The sequence below is a fragment of the Papio anubis genome, chromosome 5 (assembly GCF_008728515.1).
Source record: "Papio anubis isolate 15944 chromosome 5, Panubis1.0, whole genome shotgun sequence".
Taxonomy (NCBI): Eukaryota; Metazoa; Chordata; class Mammalia; order Primates; family Cercopithecidae; genus Papio; species Papio anubis.
Window position 1 is genome coordinate 151,955,694 of NC_044980.1, and position 21,114 is coordinate 151,976,807.

A 21,114-nucleotide genomic window follows, 5' to 3' on the forward strand; every position below is an offset into this window, starting at 1 on the left:
GAGTTTTCCTTTGTCTTCTGCATCTCATGGCTTATTGAACAGCTCCATCTCTATATATCTGTGTGTGGCACACACAGCTGAGTCAATAGATCACTTAATTCAGATGTGTGTATATATATATTTTTTAATTTTTTTTATTATACTTTAAGTTCTAGGGTACATGTGCACAACGTGCAGGTTTGTTACATATGTATACATGTGCCATGTTGGTGTGCTGCACCCATCAACTCATCATTTACATCAGGTATAACTCCCAATGCCATCCTTCCCCCCCCCCTCCCCAATTCAGATGTGTATTTTGGTGAAACCACAAGTTATTTTTACCAGATATATGTGTTAAGCATGAAAACACTATTATACGAAGTATATTTAGCCTAAAAACTACTGAACATCAGTAAATCTTTGATTCAGAGGGAATTTTCTAGTTTCCTCTCAGTTCTTTGTTATGGAAATCAGTTATTGGACTAATGATACCTATAGTAGCTCTTCAGTGTAAAAGGTAAGGAATGGAAAAACAGGTTGTTACAGTAAGCAACTGAAACTTACTCTTTATTCATGGAAAGTAAAATAGTTGCTTGAGAGGAAGAGGAACTGTACAGGGATAGGGACTGGGAAAAAAGGATATGCAAAATAATGCAGAGTAGTTGCATTTTAAGTTATTGCTTGGTTTTTAGGTATTAATAACAATTGGGTAGTCAGAATAGTAATAAAACATGAATAATAAACTATTGAGTTTTCTCATCCCAAGTACTCAACAGAGCTCTCTCAAGGGACAAACCATTATGGTCTCCAATGAAGTATTTTACATCAAAATTCAATCTTCTTATGAACTAGAATAGCCCAAGAAATGTCTGTGAAGATTAAATGCTTAGGTATTTATGTGAAGATTAAGTTTTGCTATGTGAGTCTTGGTGAGACATCTGAGTATTTTAAATTTTTAATTGACAGTTGTTTATGGGTTACAATATGGTGTTTTGATACATCCAATGTGGAATGATTGAATCAGGCTAATTAGCACATTCATCACCTCAAATACTTCTTGGTAGTGAAAACATTTAAAATCCCCTTTTTAGCTGTTTTGAAGTATACATTATTATTAACTGTAGTCATTATGCTGTGCAGTAGATCACCAGAATGTATTCCTCTTATTTAACTGAAACTTTGTACCCTTTGACCAACATCTCATCTTTCCCCATCCACCACCACTGCCCTCCCCAGCCACTGGTAACCACTTTTACTCTCTGTTTCTGTGAGTTTGACTTTTTTAGATTCTACATATAAATGAGATAGTATTGTGTCTCTCTGTACCTGGCTTGTTTCATTTAGCATAATGTCCTTTAGCTTCATCCATGTCACAAATGACAGAATTTCTTATTTTTTTTTAAGGCTGAATAGTATCCATATATATATACACATATATATATAAAAATGTACATCATATTTTTAAAAATCCATTCATCCGTTGATAAGTACTTTGTTTTTTTTCTGTATCTTGGCTATTGTAGATAATGCTGCAGTGATCATGCGATTGCAGACATTTCTTCAGAGTGCTTAGTGCTTAAATCTTAAGAGAATCTTTTCATAATTAGTTTCATAGATTTAGCAAAGACTTCTGCAAAATTAGTGCCTTATAAGAACTGAAACAAATCAATATGAAGCATCCTGTAGGGCTGAAAATGGTGTCAGTTATCTATCTAGTAATGTCAATGAGCTTCCATGTAAAGTGTAAAATCTTACACGCCTCCCACATTAATAATTTTGTAAAAACACTTTGGAAGTAAGCAAGCACTTAAATGCAAGCATAAGGATATTACCTGACATGAACTGTTACTCATTAAAATGTTGGTTTGCTTCTGAAAAGCTTTAAAACCTGAACTTACAGCTTTATTTTATTTTTTTTGAGACAGAGTCTCACTCTGTCACCCAGGCTGGAGTGCAGTGGCGCGATCTCAGCTCACTGCAAGCTCTGCCTTCTGGGTTCATGTCATTCTCCTGCCTCAGCCTCCCGAGTAGCTGGGACTACAGGCACCCGCCACCACACCCAGCTAAGTTTTTTGTATTTTTAATAGAGATGGGGTTTCACCGTGTTAGCCAGGATGGTCTCGATCTCCTGACCTTGTGATCCACCCTCCTGGGCCTCCCAAAGTGCTGGGATTACAGGCGTGAGCCACCACGCCCGACCTTGAACTTACAGCTTTCAAGAACATTTGTAAACAGTAGAAACAAAACCTTAAAAATATCAAAAAGATTGCTAAGCTTTAATGATTTTTCCATAAACCAATATGGCTGTGAAGAACACAAGTTAAATAGCGTATGTGTATAATTTGTTACACTAAAGGCCAAACTGATGACTTTTCAGGAATCTATACATTATCAAAATGAGGTGAATCAATTATTTAATTGAATACAAATCCCTCTTACTTTTATTCCCAGTTCTTAATTCTCTGAAACACTGATTGCTATCACTATCACTTCTTGTTGGATAATCTGTGAGGACAACTGCTGTAACTTCCTAAATAAGGCTTTTGAAAGAGCCAGTGGTTTGTCAGAAAAACACGTGACTAGAATCCCTCTTTATTGGCAACAGTACCTTGGGCAAGTCACTTCAATTCTTTGAACTTTGCTTCCTTCTCCTTAAAAAAAGTTCTACACCTGTCTGCCTTTCCCATAGGCTGTGGCGAAGTCAATTGAGACAGTTCCTGTGGAAGGACTTCGAAGCAGCAAAGGCGTATGAGAATGTCAGATGTTAAAAGTAGTTCAGAGCACGTGGCTATCATTGAGCCCTATCATTCCTGAAATACAGTTACCAAAAGTGAAGTTTTAAAAGGAAGACTTTTCTTGATAATTTTACAAATATTATCTTGGTTCTCCTAAGATTTCTAAATAATCAACGAAAGGAGAATAAGGAAACCTCTTATGACCTAGATCTTTTGGTAAGTATCCAGCTGCTTTTATGTCTGCAAATACCATTTAGTATTGGTCTGGACCGGAAGTCCAGCTGTCCCTCTCCCTCCACCCCCACCCTTAAAGTGACTATGACTGAACCTTAACAGCATTATAATACATCTTGTATAGTGAAATATTTACATGATTTTAGTCTTCTAACTTTGGAAATCAATTGTTCCCAGATAGAAGCTTGCTTATTTTGCTGTGCCATGTAAAAATGAAAAGTCATTCAAAAGCAATGAGTTTTAAAATTTTTTTTCTTATAAAGATACGCTCAGGTGTAAACATTCGTGGGTTGGTTTGTTTGTTTTCTGACAAGTTTGGTAGAATAAACCATGCAGGAACCGGGCAGTCAACATTTAATGTATATTTATCAGTTCCTACTATGTCTGAGGCAGTTTTTCAAGGGTTAAAAACACAATATTGGCCGGGCGCGGTGGCTCAAGCCTGTAATCCCAGCACTTTGGGAGGCCGAGGCGGGTGGATCACGAGGTCAGGAGATCGAGACCATCCTGGCTAACATGGTGAAACCCCGTCTCTACTAAAAATACAAAAAACTAGCCGGGCGTGGTGGCGGGCGCCTGTAGTCCCAGCTACTCGGAGGCTGAGGCAGGAGAATGGCGTGAACCTGGGAGGCGGAGCTTGCAGTGAGCCGAGATCGCGCCACTGCACTCCAGCCTGGGTGACACAGCGCGAGACTCCGTCTCAAAAAAAAAAAAAAAAAACACACACAATATTTTTCTACCCTCACAGAGCTTATATTTGAGTAAGGGAAACAATGAAGAAACAAGATAATTTCAAATAGAAGCCCTATAAAAATATAGTAATACGAGAGAAAATGATGGTGATTCACAATTACATGACCTAAGGCGGGAAGATGGAATTTGAGCTGAGATCTGAATGAGAGCCACCATTTGGAATGTACAGAGAGAGGATGTGGAAATCTTAAGGTGCAAATAAAAGGAAGAAAAGAAAAAAAGTATGAAGAATATTGTGGACAGAATATTGCGGAAGGCAGGATCAAGCTAGGCAGATTCAGTGAAGAGTGGGAGGTAAGCTGTGGCCTGGTGCAAGATGAGGTTGGAGAGGCAGGCAGAGCCTGTGGGAAAGAGAGGATGTTGTATATCACAATAAGCAGTCTGGCGAATTCTACGTGAAATGTCAGGAACCAGTGAAGGGTATTAAGCATAGAATGATAATCTAATTTTTTTTAACAGCCTTATTAAGATAGAATTTACATACCACAAAATTTACCCATTTGCAGTATGTAGTTCAATGGTTTTTAGTATATGTAGAGAGTTGTACAACCATCGCTGTAAGCTAATTTTAGAACCTGATTTGTTTTTAAAAAGATCATTCTGGTTCTCGTGTGAGAATGGGTTATTGAAGGGCAAAAGTAGAAAGGACAAGACCCATTAGGAGGTGAGAGATTTTCAATGTGACCAGGAGAAAGTACGCATTTCTTCACTCCCTAGTAGCATCATCTTCCAGCTACCTATTGAGCCCCTGTGCTGTACCAGGCCACGTGTGAGGTGCCACATCTTCCATGGTAAAGAAGACAGATGTGACTCCTGCCCTATAGCACGCAGCTGCAAGACTGTGTGTACCACAAACATAGCCCTTCCAACTTTACCACTGGGTAAGTGATGCAATTTGAAGAATAGAGAACTCAATATATCAAAGTCAACATATGAAAAATCTTTCTCACCCACCTACGCCCACAATGAAAAAGCCCTCTGTGATTCCATCCAACCCTTTTGCGCAGAGGCCAGACCCAGGATTCAGTGTCCAGCTTGGGCATGCATGGCCTATGCCAGCATGGGCACAGCAGAGGTCTGCACACATGGGAAGATAGATCAAAGGCCTTCTTCCATTTCTCCTCTCCAGAGTGTTCCAGCAAGAACATCCCCTTCTAGCTATTTCACACATGGACAGCCGAGAAATAGACAGTCATTTACAGAGCATTTTTCATCTGTGCACTTTCACTCGTTATTTCTTCCCCAGTACCTAATGGGGGCTGCAGCGTGTACTCTGTTTGTGGTTAAATTCTGCTGCCAGAAGTTTCCTCCAGCTCCTGATGCCCCGAACCCCTCCCTCCAGCATTCCTGTGGCTCGTCTTGCAAACTGATTAAAAAGTGCTTGGTTGCAATCTGATCTTTCAGGACACATACTGCTAAAAAGCTTTTGAAATTTTAGTCAAAGCAAAAACAAAAACAAAAAAATAAGCCTAAACATCCCCTGAGGCGAAAATAATGAAGGAGCTCTTAAGCATTATTGCAGATAATGCTTAATTTTAAGAAGACACATTTTTTTAAAAGAATGTGGACTACTTCCTAGTTTAGACTTGGAAGGGTGTATGTGTCCAGGAATTTATCTATTTCTTCTAGATTTTCTAGTTTATTTACATATAGGTGTTTATAGTATTCTCTGATGATAGTCTGTATATCTGTTTTGGTACCAGTACCATTCTGTTTTGGTTACTGTAGCCTTGTAGTATAGTTTGAAGTCAGGTAGCATGATGCATCCAGTTTTGTTCCTTTTGCTTAGGATTGTCTTCGCTATGCAGGCTCTTTCTTGGTTTCATATGAAATTTAAAGTAATTTTTTTCTGATTCTGTGAAGAAAGTCAATGGTGATGGGAGTAGCATTGAATCTGTGAATTAGTTTGGGCAGTATGGCCATTTTCATGAGACTGATTTTTCCTATCCATGAGTATGGAATGTTTTTCCATTTGTTTGTGTCCTCTCTCATTTTCTTGAGTAGTGGTTTGTAGTTCTCCTTGAAGAGGTCCTTCACATCCCTTGTAAGTTGTATTCCTAGGTATTTTATTCTCTTTCTAGCAATTGTGAATGAGAGTTCACTCATGATTTGGCTCTCTGTTTGACTATTATTGGTGTATAGGAATGCTTGTGATTTTTGCACATTGATTTTGGATCCTGAGACTTGCTAAAGTTGCTTATCAGCTTAAGGAGATTTTGGACTGGGACGGTGGGGTTTTCTAAATAGATAATCATGTCATCTGAAAACAGAAACAATTTGACTTCCTCTCTTCCTATTCGAATACCCTTTATTTCTTTCTCTTGCCTAATTTCCCTGCCCATAACTTCCAACACTATGTTGAATAGGAGTGGTGAGAGAGGCCATCCTTGTCTTGTGCCAGTTTTCAAAGGGAATGCCTCCAGTTTTTGTTCATTCAGTATGATATGGACTGTGGGTTTGTCATAAATAGCTCTTATTATTTTGAGATACCTTCCATCAATACCTAGTTTATTGAGAGTTTTTAGCATGAAGGGCTGTTGAATTTTGTCAAAGGCCTTTTCTGCATCTATTGAGATAACCCTGTGGTTTTTGTCCTTGGTTCTGTTTATGTGATTGATTATGTTTATCAATTTGCATATGTCGAACCAGCCTTGCATCCCAGGGATGCAGCCGACTTGATCTTGGTGGATAAGCTTTTTGATGTGCTGCTGGATTCGGTTTGCCAGTATCTTACTGAGGATTTTCACATCAACATTCGTCAGGGATATTGGTCTGAAATTTTATTTTTTTGTTGTGTCTCTGCCAGGTTTTGGTATCAGGATGATGCTGGCCTCATAAAATGAGTTAGGGAGGATTCCCTCTTTTTCTATAGTTTTGAAGAGTTTCAGAAGGAACGGTACCACCTCCTCTTGGTACCTCTGGTAGAATTTGGCTGTGAATCCATCTGGTCCTGAACATTTTTGGTTGGTAGGCTATTAATTACTGCCTCAATTTCAGAACTTATTATTGGTCTATCTAGGGATTTGACTTCTTCCTGATTTAGTCTTAGGAGGGTGTATGTGGACACATGGACACAGGGAGGGGAACATCACACACTGGGGCCTGTCAGAGGGTGGAGGGCTAGGGGCGGGTTAGCATTAGGAGAAATACCTAATGTAGATGACAGGTTGATGGGTGCAGCAAACCACCATGGCACATGTATACCTATGTAATAAACCTGCAAGTTCTGCACATGTACCCCATAACTGATAGTAATAATGAAAAAAATGTGGACTAAATATTCTTTATTTTCCCTTAGTTGGTTCTTCGCTCAAAGAAAAATTTGCATCATTGTTTTGGTGGATTTAGTGGACCTATTTAATTAATGTCAGAGCTAATGGCTTAAAAGATCTTGGAGCAAAAAGGTGTAATATCTTTCCCTCACTCATTTTGAGGTCCACAGCCAATATTTCTATAGGAAATACAGGTTAGCAAGAGAAAAGCATAACAAAGTCAACCAAGTTTCATGTGACACAAGAGCCTTCAGAAATGGATGCCCAAAGACCCAGGGAAAATTGTATTTTTATGCTTAGGTTCAATGAAGAATCAACAGCCATATAGAAATGTGATCGGACAAAAAGGGTGTGTTCTAATGGCAATAAACAGGGGACCCCAGCAAGGCCTGTTTGTTCGGATCCTTCTTGGCCTCTTCATACAGGATTTTTTCCCTGCTGGGTATGGGGCAAGACCCTTCTGGAATGAGGGTCTTATGGCCTGCTTTCAGAGGAGGTAGGTCAGAGAATGACCTCTCTAGGTTTTATGACTTGCTTCAGGAGAGACAGGTTCTAGTGTCTATGACCCACTTTGGGGAAGAGGAATTCTCATTCCCATGACCTGCCTGGGAGGAAAACGGTAGAAGGAGAAAGGAGTGTGGAGAAGGCTAAAGGGAACTTCTTGCTTCTGAGGTCCTTCCCATCTTTTACAGTTCAAAGTACTCAGCATGCCAAAGTGCCATACTTTGGAGGATAGTGTTCTGAGCCTTAACAATCTTTAATAGCTATACATGATTATTTTTATTTTCATGGGTAATTTCTATTTGTTTAAGAAATACAATTTTTTAAAATTACATGGAATCTCACCACTCAGAGGCAACAATGGTTTACATTGTGATATATATTCTTCTGGGCTTTTTTCTATGCCTATGTGTACTGATAAAATATATGTGCAAATATGGATAGGTGTGTCTCAGTGGCTCCCTGTGCTTGAATTAGTCCAATGGTTATTGTTAGATGCATATAGTTGAAAGCCTCAGGAAGCAAAGACTGTATGTCTGTTTTTTTGGTGTTCTTCCCAGGTACATAGTAAGCCTTTGAACTTGATAGATATATGATCAACCTGAGTTAAATTAACAAATGAATGTATAAACAGACAAGCCATAAAATAGGTACTTATTTAATGTCACTATTTTAATAACATTTACTTCTTTAAATGCTTCCCTCTGTGTTGAGAGTAATGACAAAAATATAACACATATTTATTTCTCTTTTCTTTTTGCATCCCAGCTTATTGATTTTTCAGTCTACCATTTAGGAGGATATATTGATATAAGGAAAATATTTTTATGACAGCTTATTACAAGAGAAAATTTTAAAATTCTGGTTACTGATGTAATGTTGGATGGGTGAACTACTATAGTTTTATGTCTCCATGATGTATGAGGGATATTTTCATTCATCTCTTAAATGCATTCTGCCTTTAGTGTAAGAGTCAATTGATTCATGTAGTTTACAAATGCTTTCACAAGAGAATAATAGAAGGGCACAGGCCGGGCGCGGTGGCTCAGCCTGTAATTCCAGCATTTTGGGAGGTTGAGGCGGGCGAATCACAAGGTCAGGAGATCAAGACCGTCCTGGCTAACACGGTGAAACTCCGTCTCTACTAAAAATACAAAAAAAAAATTAGCCAGGTGTGGTGGCGGAGGCCTGTAGTCCCAGCTACTTGGGAGGCTGAGGCAGGAGAATGGCATGAACCCGGGAGGTGGAGCTTGCAGTGAGCCAAAATTGCACCATGGCACTCCAGCCTGGGAGGCAAGGCGAGACTCCTTTTCAAAAAAAAAAATAAAATGAAATAAAATTAAAAAAATAGAAGGGCACAGCATCATATCTAAATGCCATAATTATTTATCATAAATTGTTATTCTCTGGGAATTCTGGGAGCTTGAGATTACCGTCCATCCTGGTTAATAGGACACTGGTAGGTGTTATGTTGGTGCTGTCGAGCAGCAAATCATTTAAAGCCAAGTGCTACCATTTGCTGGCTGCCCATCCAGTTCACTGAGTAATTAACTAAGCAGTTACACATCCAACCCCACAGTGGTGTGCCGTGAACATGTATGGAAGCCCCATATCTTCAAGGTGGTCCTACCAGGGCCACAGGTTACTAAAACTTCCCCAATAGTGCCCAAGGTGAGCCCGTATTATTGTTCCTCTATCAGGCAGCTCAATATATATGAAAAGATAGTGGAATCGGCTAGGTGATACAGGTGAGGGAAGATCCTTTGATTTGAGTTGATGAGGGGAATTCAGCTGAGTCATGTTTTAGGATGTAGACCCATATGTAGAACAATCTTGAAAGTACCATCTGGGAGCAAGAGGGCAGGGCATGGATGCCCTGTTGAACATGGGCTTTGAGGCAAACAGACCTGGGATGGATATCTAGTCCCATGACTCCTGTGGGATCTAGGGATAGAAACTTCACCTCCCTGTATTAGTTTTCTATTGCTGCATAACCAGTTACCACACACCTGGTGTCTTATAATCACACACATTTATTATCTTGTGGCTTCCACAGTCAGGATCAGCTTAGCTGGATCCTCTATTCAGGGTCTCACAAGCCTGCAATCAAGGTGTCAGCCAGACTTGTGTCTATCTGAAAGCTTGACTGGACAAGAATCTGCTTCCAGACTCTTGTGGATTGTTGGCGGACTTCATTTCCTTGAGGTCGTGTGACTGAACGTATGTCTGAAGCCTGTGCCTTGTTGTCAGTTGTAGCTGCCCTGAGGTTCCCATGATCCTTGCCACATGAACCTCTAATATGGCTGCTTTCCTACCTCAAGAGAGTCTCTGACTCCAGTCTACTGAAATGGAGTTGTCTTGTATTACGTGAAATAATTATGGAAGTGACATTTTACCACATTTGCCAAATTCTCTTAGAGTCAAGTGACAGGTCCCACCTACACTCAGGGAGGGGATTACACAAATGTGTGAACCAGCAGAAGGTAGAAACATTGAGGATTAGGCTACAGTCTGTTTGCCACAATCCCTGAACTCATTCTGTAAAGTTGAGTTTACTTTAAAAAGTAGAGTTTACAACTCTGCTTTAGAGAGTTGTTACATGAATTCAAAACAAGATAACATATATTGAGTGTTTATGTGGTACCTGGCACATAGTGAGCATTCAATAAATGTCACTGATGATGGTAATGATGATAATCATTGGTGATAACCAATGGGTATCCTGATAAATGCCTATAATCTTCTTATATCATGTATGTCTTTCTAAGCACTCACCACAATATGAGGAATTTCAAGTTTTGAACTTGACTCTCTCAAAGGATAATGGTCAACTCAGTTATCTACATGACATGGAGAGGAGGGTGATGGAATTGATTGTCTAAGGCAGGATATAATTCAGGAAAATATCTAACTTGACTTTGAAATAAAATTTTTTCTTTCCCTGATTGTTTTGCACACACGTATTATTCCATATCACAGAGGTATGCTAATTACCCTAATTCATTTGCTGTTTCCCCTTTGATGGACTTTTAGTTTGAATGTAATTTTTACTATTAACAGCAATGCTGCAGTGGACATCCTTCTAGATATATTCTTATGCTCTTTTGTGTTTTTGTAGGAAAAAGTTGTACAGCCATTTATCGACAGCTTATTACATATCAGACATTGTGTTATGTGCCAGGTGAATAAGACATATATGGTTCCTCATGGAGCTCACAGCCATTAAAATTACAGGTATTAAAAGAATAATTTTGAATATGGGGTATATATTATTGGAGGACATAACATAGTAGGAAGGAGGGAGAGGTGAAGCACAGGAAGATAAGCAAGATTTTGGGGTCAAATGAGAAGAGTTAGGCTATCTCTAGAAAAGAAGTGAAATCTTAGGATCTGGGGAATCAGAACTTGGACAACATTGGAGCCAAGTTTCTGGGATCTTGGAATTACTCTTAAAAATTTCACTTGTACAAATCTCAGACTGTTAATTCAGAAATATGATTTTATTTTTCTATTAGAAAATTTATTTTAAGATCCCTTATTCTTCTGAGTAGCAGAAACTTAATCTTGGTCAATATGAGGTTTCCTGTCTTCCCCAGTGTTGGGTCTAAGCACTGCGGTCTTATATCATACCAAGACATTGGGAATATGGGATTGAGATGAACAAGTATCTGGTCTTTAGTTGTCACCTACTGTATTAGTCTGTTTTCACACTGCTGGTAAAGATCTACCTGAGACTGGGCAATTTACAAAAGAAAGAGGTTTATGGACTTACAGTTCCACATGGCTGAGGAGGCCTCACAGTCAGGGTGGAAGGCAAGGAGGAGCAAGTCACATCGTACATGAATGGCAGCAGGCAAAGAAACCTTTTGCAGAGAAACTCTTGTTTTTAAAACTATCAGATCTTGTGGGACCCATTCACTATCAAGAGAACAGCATGGAGAAGACCTGCCCCATGATTCAATCATCTCCTACTGAGTCCTTCCCACAACACGTAGGAATTATGTGAGCTACATGATGAAATTTGGGTGGGGACACAGAACCTAACAATATCATTCTGCCCCTGACCCATCCCAAATCTCATATCTTCGTATTTCAAAACCAATCATGCCTTCCCATTAGTCCCCCAAAGTCTCATCTCATTTCAGCATTAACTCAAAAGTTCACAGTCCAAATTCTCACCCAAGGCAAGGCAAATGTCTTCCACCTATGAACCTGTGAAATGAGAAGCAAGTTAGTTACTTCTTAGATACAATGGGGATACAGGCATTGTATAAATACAGCCATTCCAAATAAGAGAAATTGGCCAAAACAAAGGGGCTACAGGCCCCATACAAGTTCAAAATCCAGCAGGGCAGTCAAATCTTAAAGATCCAGAATGATCTTCTTCGACTCCATGTCTGACATTCAGGTCACGCTGAAGTAGGTTCCCAAGGTCTGGGGCAGCTCTGCCCCTGTGACTTTGCAAGGTACAGCCTCCCTCCCAGCTGCCTTCACAATCTGGCATTGAGTGTCTGTGGCTTTTCCAGGTGCACAGTGCAAGCTGTCAGTGGATCTACCATTCCGGGGTCTGGAGGATGGTGGCCCTTTTCTCGCAGCTTCACTAAGTTGTGCCCCAGTAGGTCCAATTGTGTGGTGGGTCCAACCCCACAATTCCCTTCTGCACTGCCCTAGCAGAGGTTCTCTATGAGGTCTCCACCCCTACAGCAAACTTCTGCCTGGGCATCCAGGCATTTTTGTACATCTTCTGAAATCTAGGCACAGGTTCCCAAACCTCAGTTCTTGACTTCTGTGCACTTGCAGGCTCAACACCATGTGGAGGCTGCCAAGGCTTGAGAGTTGGACCGTCTGAAGCCACAGCCTGAGCTGTATGTTGGCCCCTTTCAGTCATGGCTGGAGTGGTTGGGACACAGGGCACCAAGTCCCTAGGCTACACACAGCATGGGGACCCTGGGCCTGGCTCATGAAACCATCTTTTCCTCCTAGGCTTCCCGGCCTGTGATGGGAGGGGCTGCAGTGAAGACCTGTGACATGCCCTAGAGACATTTTCTTCATTATCTTGGGGATTAACATTTGGTTCCTTATTACTTATTTCTGCAGCCAGCTTGAATCTCTCCTCAGAAAATGGGATTTTCTTTTCTATCATTGTCAGGCTGCAAATTTTCTGAACTTTTATACTCTGCCTCCCTTGTAAAACTGAATGCTTTTAACAGCACCCAACTCACCTCTTGAATGCTTTGCTGCTTAGAAATTTCTTCCACCAGATACCCTAAATCATCTCTCTCAAGTTAAAAGTTCTACAAATCTCTAGGACAGGGACAAAATGCCACCAGTGTCTTTGCTATAAGAAGAGTCACCTTTACTCTAGTTTCCAACAATTTCCTCATTTCCACCTGAGTCCACCTCAACCTGGACTCTATTGTCCATATCACTATCAACATTTTGGGCAAAGCCATTCAACAACTCTCTAGGGAGTTCCAAACTTTCCCACGTTTTTCTGTTTTCTTCTAAGCCCTCCAAACTGTTCCAGCCTCTGCCTACTACGCAGTTCCAAAGTCGCCTCCACACTTTTGGTTATCTTTTCATCAGAACCCCACTCCTGGTACCAATTTACTATATTAGTCCATTTTCACACTGCTGATAATGACATACCTGAGACTGGGCAATTTACAAAAGAAAGAGGTTTGTTGATCTTACAGTTCCACATGGCTGGGGAGGCCTCACATTCATGGCAGAAGGCAAGGAGGAACAAGTCACATCTCATGTGGATGAAAGCAGGCAAAGAAGCTGTGCAGAGAAACTCCCGTTTCTAAAACCATCAGATCTCAGGAGACTCATTCACTATCAAGAGAGCAACATGGGAATCACCCATCCCATGATTCAATCATCTCCCACCAGGTCCCTTCCACAACACATGGGAATTATGGGAGCTATAACATGAGATATGGGTAGGGACACAGAACCATATCACTAGTCATGCTGGCATCTGCTAAGATCTCCAAAATCTGCCCTGGACCTTGGCCACTGATCCACATAGGTCACTGCTACATCATCCCTTGTTCTAAGTCAGGTCGATGAATGTTCCTTGTTACATCTATACTTCTGCTGAATGCATAGAATTCTTGTGCTTCCCTCAACCCTAGGATATTAAGTGGAGCTAAAACCCTGTGGTACTTCAGAGCCACTCTTAGCAGCATAAAGCCACATTTTTGTCATCACTCTGTGCTGAGTTAAGGGGAAACTCTTGCAAGGATGTTTAGGTTCCCTCTGTCTAGGCACACCCTGAAGTCATTTATTCTCTGAGGTTGTGGCACCTCTTTTAGGCTCTGCCAGGGGAGAGAGACACACAATTACTTTGCTCTGTAATCCCATAAACCTTCCTGTGGTTCTCCAGGGGTTCCTTTCTGGGCTCACTTTTCCCTCATACATTCTTTCTTCCTCAATTCTGGAAGAACTTAATTTAATTGATGGGGAAGGATAGAAAACTTTGATCTAATGCATCACTTTGATCGAACTCATGACATATGTTCTCAAATTTATTGCCTGATTTCCAAGATTGAAAATCTGAGAGCAGGAGGCCCCTTTCAGGTCCCTTTTGCCCCACTGCCCCCTCCCCCAAGCATGGAAATAAAGGAAAACTTTGAGTCCTCTCAGGAGAAATTCCAGGCACTTGGCTAGCCTTGAGAAATAAATGAGCAACCTGATAAGCAAAAAGGTAATAATAATTTAAAACAATAGCTACCCAAGTAAGTTAGGGACACAGATATTTGGTTCCCTATAAAAACTAGAGATAACATCTTGACATATGTCCTTGAGTTATTTTTCAGAAACCCAGACTCCCACCAGATGAAAAATGTCACATAGGCTGTCACACAGACTGAACTCTGACTGCCATTCCTTGTTCTAAACTTTTTCCTGAGGGGCCTGAAGAAAGTCATGCCCACAGTCCAAACCTGAACATTCCTTTCTGTGGACCCCAAGCTTTTAAGACACAGTTTTGTTTTCTTAACCAACTGCAAATCAAAGAATCGTTGAATCTACCTATGACCTATAAGCCCCGGCTTCAAAATATCCTGTCTTTTTGAGCCAAACCAATGTATAACCTCCATGTATTGATTTACAATTTTGCCTATAACTTCTGCTTTCCTGAAATGTACCCCTGCTCTTAAAATCTCTTGCTTATAAGCTATGGGGAGTTTGGGCCTTAAGCATTATCTGACCAATTCTCCTTGCCTCCTGGCATCCTACAACAAATCCTTTTCTTTCTCTTGTTGAATATCTTTTTTATAACTAATGAATAAATTATTTTGTTTTTGTTGCTGCTGTTTACCTACAGCTGTAGTATCTCACAGCAAATCTTGATGTCAGCATTTGGCTTTGCTGTGCCAAGTGAGCAGACCCAAGCTCGGTTCAATAACAAATCCAAAAGCCTTTGTTCTCTGCCATCCTCTGAGTTATCTATTCTTTGAGGCAATGAATGACTGAATGGGGGTAGGGATGCAGAGGAGGACCAAGAGGTACAAAACATATGTAGAAAAAAATTCTAAATATTTTAAAAGTATTTACCCACTACAAATAGCAGTTTTTATTTATTAGGGATGAGGTTCAAGACACATCACCCCAAAATATGACTGTATTACACCAGAATATATCACCCCAAAATGTGCTTCTTTAGCATAAGGATTATGTTGATCTAATTATTTTAAGAAATAGAAGACCTAGGAGAAGCTCTGAAAACAAGAGTAGAAGTTACCCTTTTATAAGGAAAATTTACATTTACAAAGGAAATCTCCAATTGTAAGAGTGTTTTCCTCTCTACACCAGGAAGAGAAGATGACTGTACATCATTAGACATACCTATCAATGGCGAAGATACTGACCTAAATCTGCATAACAAACCTAAAGCTATTTTATGGTGTTTTGCTTGGCCATCTTGGCGAAACTGGACCTTCCCCACACCCCGCCCCTATTTTTTTGTTTCAGTAGATGGAATTTAAACCACCTCTTAGAGAGTTACTCATTTTCGATGTGTATCTCCCATGGTATAAATGAGACATACATGTTAATGAACTTCTGTTTGTTTTTCTGTTGTTAATCTGTCTTTTATTATAGGAATTTTAGTTGTATCAGCTAAAAATCATGAAAGATAGAAGAATCCCTTACATTAGACATGCAATAAGTGCGTGTGTTTGAGGCTGGGTGTAGTGGCTCACGTCTGTAATTCCAGCACTTTGGGAGGTCAAGGCAGGCAGATGACTTGAAATCAGGAGTTTGAGACCAGTGTGACCAACATGATGAAACCTCAGCTCTAATAAAAATACAAAATTATCTGGGCATGGTGGTACGTGCCTGTAATTCCAGCTACTTGGGAAGCTGAGTGTTATAAATAAATTTTTGGTGCCGCAAAAGAAATAGCACTCAAACATAAATTTAATTTTCTCAGCAAGGCAATTTTACTTCTATAGAAGAGTGTGACTTGCAGATGAAGCAATGGCAAGAGCACACCTGAACAAGGGAGGAGAAGGGGTTTTTATTCCTGACGCAGGTAGCCCCTACTGCTGTCTTGTTCCCCTGTTGGCTAGGGTTGGACCTCACAGTCTAAGGTAATTCTGATTAGCTCTTTTAAAGAGAGCAGGGGTACAAGTCGGAGTGGCGGGGTGAGTAGTTTGGTGGGAAGGGCAGTTACAGAAAAGGTGACTCAGGATGATTAAGGTCAGAGCAGGTGACCTGGGATGACTCAGGACGGAGCAGGTGACCAGGGGAACAGATGTGAACTACTGATTAGAACTGGTGGAAAAAGTTGTTTACTGAAACTAGGGGCAAGGAGAATGAGGAAGTTAAACTTTAAAATGGAGAACAAAGAACTGAACTTACTGACATACTGATTCTTTTAAGAGAAATGTAGAACTCACTATTCAACATGTGTCAGTAGAATCACTTGAACCCGGGAGGCAGAGGTTGCAGTGAGCTGAGATTACGCCATTGCATTCCAGCCTGGGCAACAACAGTGAAACTCAGTCTCAAAAAAAATAAAATAAAAGAATGTGTGTTTGAATCTGCCTAACACAACATTTTTAGATGGATCTCTTTTGATGTTCCTAAATCAGGCTGTTAAGGACTATCTTCCATGGGAAAAGGTGACTTAAGAGTGGCAATCACCGATACAGTAAAGTTCTGCTTTGCTGCTTTGTAAAACTTTGCTTTATTCTCATTTTTGGGGAGATGTATCCTAAGCCTTAGGCAAGAATTACTTAAATTTAAAATTATGCTTAGGTACATGAATATTCATAGCAGCATTAGCCATAATAGTAAAGAAGTGGAAACAACCCAAATGTCCATCAACTGATAAATGGGTAAATACATTGGTCAGGAATAAAGGGAATGAAGTACTGATACATGCTGCAACATGTATGAACCTTGAAAATATTATGCTAAGTAAAGAAGAAAGTCACAAAGGACCACATATTATGTAATTCAATTTATATAAAATGTTCAGAATAGACAAACCCACAGAGACAGAAAGTAGATTGTGGTTGCCTAGGACTATGCAGAGGAGGAGGGATACTGGGATTGGAAGTTGTGTTAGTCTGTTTTGTATTACTATAATGGAATACCTAAGGCTGAGAAGTTTGTAAACAAAAGAGGTTTATTTGGCTCACGGTTCTGCGACTGTCCAGGAAGCATGGTGTCAGCATCCGCTCTTCTGGTGAGACCTCAGGGAGCTTACAAATATGGTGGAAGGCAAAGGGGGAGCTGGCATATCATATGGCAAGAGGGGAAGTGAGAGAGAGGGAAGAGGTCCCAGGCTCCTTTAAACAATTAGCTGTCATGTAAACTAATAGAGCAAGAACTCATTCATCACCAAAAGGATGGCTCAAGCCATTCATGAGGGTTCCACTCCCATGACCCAAACAGCTCTCATCAGGTCCCACTTCCAATATTGGGGATCAAATTTCAACATGAGATTTGGAGGGGACAAGTATGCAAACCATATCAGGTGTTGATGGTGAAGAGGTGCTGGGTTTCTTTTTGGGGTATTGAAAATATTCTAAAATTTATTGTGATGGGTGCACAACTCTGCAAGTGTATAAAAGCCATTGAATTAGACACTTTAAAAGAGTCACTTGTATAGTATGTGAACTATGCCTCATTACAGTTGTTAGAAAAATGTATACATTGGTGGTCAAATTGTAGTAGCTAGTGGTGGCTTCAGTTTGCAGAGTTAGAAGAGTAAAGTCAGATATGAGGGTTTGTATATTTTGGGTAACTTTTTCATTATCTAAAAGTAAAATTTTCTCTTTTTGTGGATCTTGGGTGGAATGTAACGTAAAGGAGAAAACCTTTCTCTCTATACTCTTAAGCTTTGATCATTGAGTCTGGGAAGTAAATAGACAGTAGACAGATTAACAGGAAAAAAACAATTTTAGTTATGTACATAGGCATGGGAATCTCACAAAATATGAGACTCAAAGAAAGGCTAGATGATTAAAGTTTATATAGCATCCTGAGCTACAGAAAGGAATTGGGGCTAGGAGCTTAATTTGAGGGTGGGGCATGACACAAATTATGGGAGGGTAAGGAAAGGAAATGCATGGTGAATAAAAGTTGTCTTGTTATGCAGATAAAGTGTCTCTGGAGTCATAAAGTTTGTCTTGGAGCAGCCCTCTGAAGAACAGGTGATAGTTTGTGACAATGTCTGGGTGTGGCACTTACCTTCAGTCTGTTCTCCTCCTGTGATACAGTTAATTTTTCCTAATTAATGAGATTCCTGGGGAGGAAACTCATGACAATTGAGTGCCTTTTTGGAAGACCTATCTTTAGGCAGATAAGGCAAGTTCAGAGAGCACCCTTCCCTGTGCTTTTGAAACGAGGGTGAGAGTCAGCAGGGCAGAAGTTCAGGGAGGTTTTGGCTCTCCCTTAGTTCAAAGCACTCTGCATGAAAGCTCCATACTTTGGCGTATCATTTTCAGAGCCCCAACAATAAACTTACAAATTTGCCTATTTGTGTAGACTTGCCTCTTGACGGTCAGTAGTCAGTATTTTTTTTACTCAGTGAAATTTCAAAATTTACAGAACTGAAATCACTCAGACTTAAATTTTAAAATGTACTTGTGTAAAGAAAATACATATAGTAAAATCCTTTGAAAGCAGATATTGAATCTTTCTGAAAAATGATAGGACATTTGCAGTTTTCATATGACAATCCAGTTAAATCCATTTGATTTCTTCCCCCTGTTCTGCCTTCTTTTACTGTCCATTCCTCTTCTGGTAGAAAGAGTTGACTGCCTGTGTACAGGTGGCAGGGTTGTTTTCTGTTCATCAGAGTCTGTAGTAGTAAAATTCAGTTGCTGGATCAGCCACGTGTGTTCTGAATTCTGACCTCTTCAATACAATAACATTTTGCATGATTAAGTCTATACAGTTTGTTCCAAAACATTACCCTGCAAAGCAGGCTGCAAAGCAGGCTGATCCATGCTTGGATGGCCATCCCCAGCTTGGTCCTCCAGGTTCGTGGACAAGGATCTGGGACACTGAGGGCTTGTAGAGAGCAGATATGGATTGGATTAAGCGCAAATGCCAACCCTAGAGATGCACACAGGAAAGTCATAGTCAGCCACACCTTGGGCTTCAGGTGATGCCTGAAGGTGATGACAGCAGCACATCAGTGCTAAGGAGCCGGGGCTTGCAGGCCAAGGCACACCAATGCATTTGCAAACTCCAGAGTCAGCATTAGAAAGTCATTTCCTCCAACACTTGTAGAGAGAGGCTGCTTGTCTCTAACAGTATATGTGCAGTGTTGAAAATAAATCTTTAGATAAGTTAAATTTAACCAAATTTAATTGAGCGAAAAATGACTTGTCAGTGGGGCAGCTCTCAGAACCAGCAGAAGTTCAGACAACTCTGCTCCACAATATGGGCTGACAGCATTTATGAACAGAAAACGGAAGTGAGGTACAGAGACAGCTTGATTGGTTACAGCTAGGTGTTTGATTTATTTGGGCATGGTCTGATCAGTTGGTAGCCTATGACTGATTGGAGGTTTGCTGCTGTGTTTTACTGCTGAGGCTCAGCTATTAGCTACAAAAATACATTAAATTAGCTTTCAGTCAGTTCATACCAAGTTAGGTTGCAGTTCATTACATAGGGACTCAAGGTACAGTGGCAGCCTCAGGTCAAGTTTAGATTGATTAAACAGAGAGGGCAGATGTTAGTTTCAGAATCATGGCTGATTGGAAAATGTTTTCCCTTTCTGGACTTTTTGGGTGGGAGAACTTTCCTTCTCAGATCCTCCAAAAGGCCTTCCTACCTCCACCACCACCAACTCCAAGAAATGTCTTTTTATTTTTAAATACATGCTCAGAGAATACAAAGAATCCAAAAGAAGGAATTAAAAAAAAAAATAACAAACTAAGACATAGTCATTGTTACTACTTTGGTATATAATAATGCTATCTAACAGAAGTAGAAGGTGAATGACAAATATGAGCCACATATTTAATTACAAATTTTCATGTAGCCAGGTGCAGTGTTCATGCCTATAATCCCAGCACTTTGGGAGGCCAAGACGGGAGGACTGGTTGAGCCTAGGAGGTCAAGACCAACCTGAGCAACATAATGAGAACCCCTAGCTCTACAAAACAAAAATATTGTACTCATATTAAAAAAAGGTTTAAAAAGGTGAAATTAATGTTAATAATACTTTAAACTTGATACATATAATATTATTTTATCATACAATCAACTTTAAAATTATTATTATTATTATTATTTTTGAGACGGAGTCTCACTGTTGTTGGCCCGGGTTAGAGTGCAATGGTATGATCTTGGCTCATGGCAACCTCCGCCCTGGGTTCCAGCAATTCTCCTGCCTCAGCCTCCCAAGTAGCTGAGTTTACAGGCACCTGTCACCACGCCCTGCTAATTTTTTTATTTTTCAGTAGAGACAGGGTTTCACCATGTTGGCCAGGCTGGTCTCGAACTCCTGACCTCAGGTAATCCACCCACCTCGACCTCCCAAAGTGCTGGGATTACAGCCATGAGCCACTGTGCCCAGCAACTTAAAAATTATTAATAGGATATTTTACACTCTTTCATACAATCTTTGTTTTTTATCATTTTAATTTATTTTAGAGACAGGGTCACCCAGGCTGGAATATACTGGTGTGATCATAGCTCACTGCAACTCAGACCTCTCAGGCTTAAGCAATTCTCCAGCCTCAGCCTCCCAAGTAGCTAGGACAATAGACGTGCACCACCACGCTGGGCTAATTGTTTCGTTTTTTGTAGAGACAGGGTCTGTATGTTGTCCAGCCTCTTTCATATTGTCTTTGAGACCCAGAGTGTATTTTGTATGTACAGCACATCCTGCCATGTTTCCAATTGAGCTGCTCAATAGCTATGGTTGGCGCCTATTGTACTGACCAGCACAGATGGGTGTGTGTTGGGAATCTTTACCCCAAATTTGGCTCAGATGCTCTACCAAAGGAGGGCGCACCCAGGCTTTCTGAGCAGCTTGCCCAGGTGTGGGTGTGGTGCAGAGAGGTAAGAGGGAGAGCAAGGTTAAAAGCTGTTCACAGTCACATATCAAAAAAAAGGAGTCAGACTCTCTCTATGTATACATTATATTAATATTTATCTCT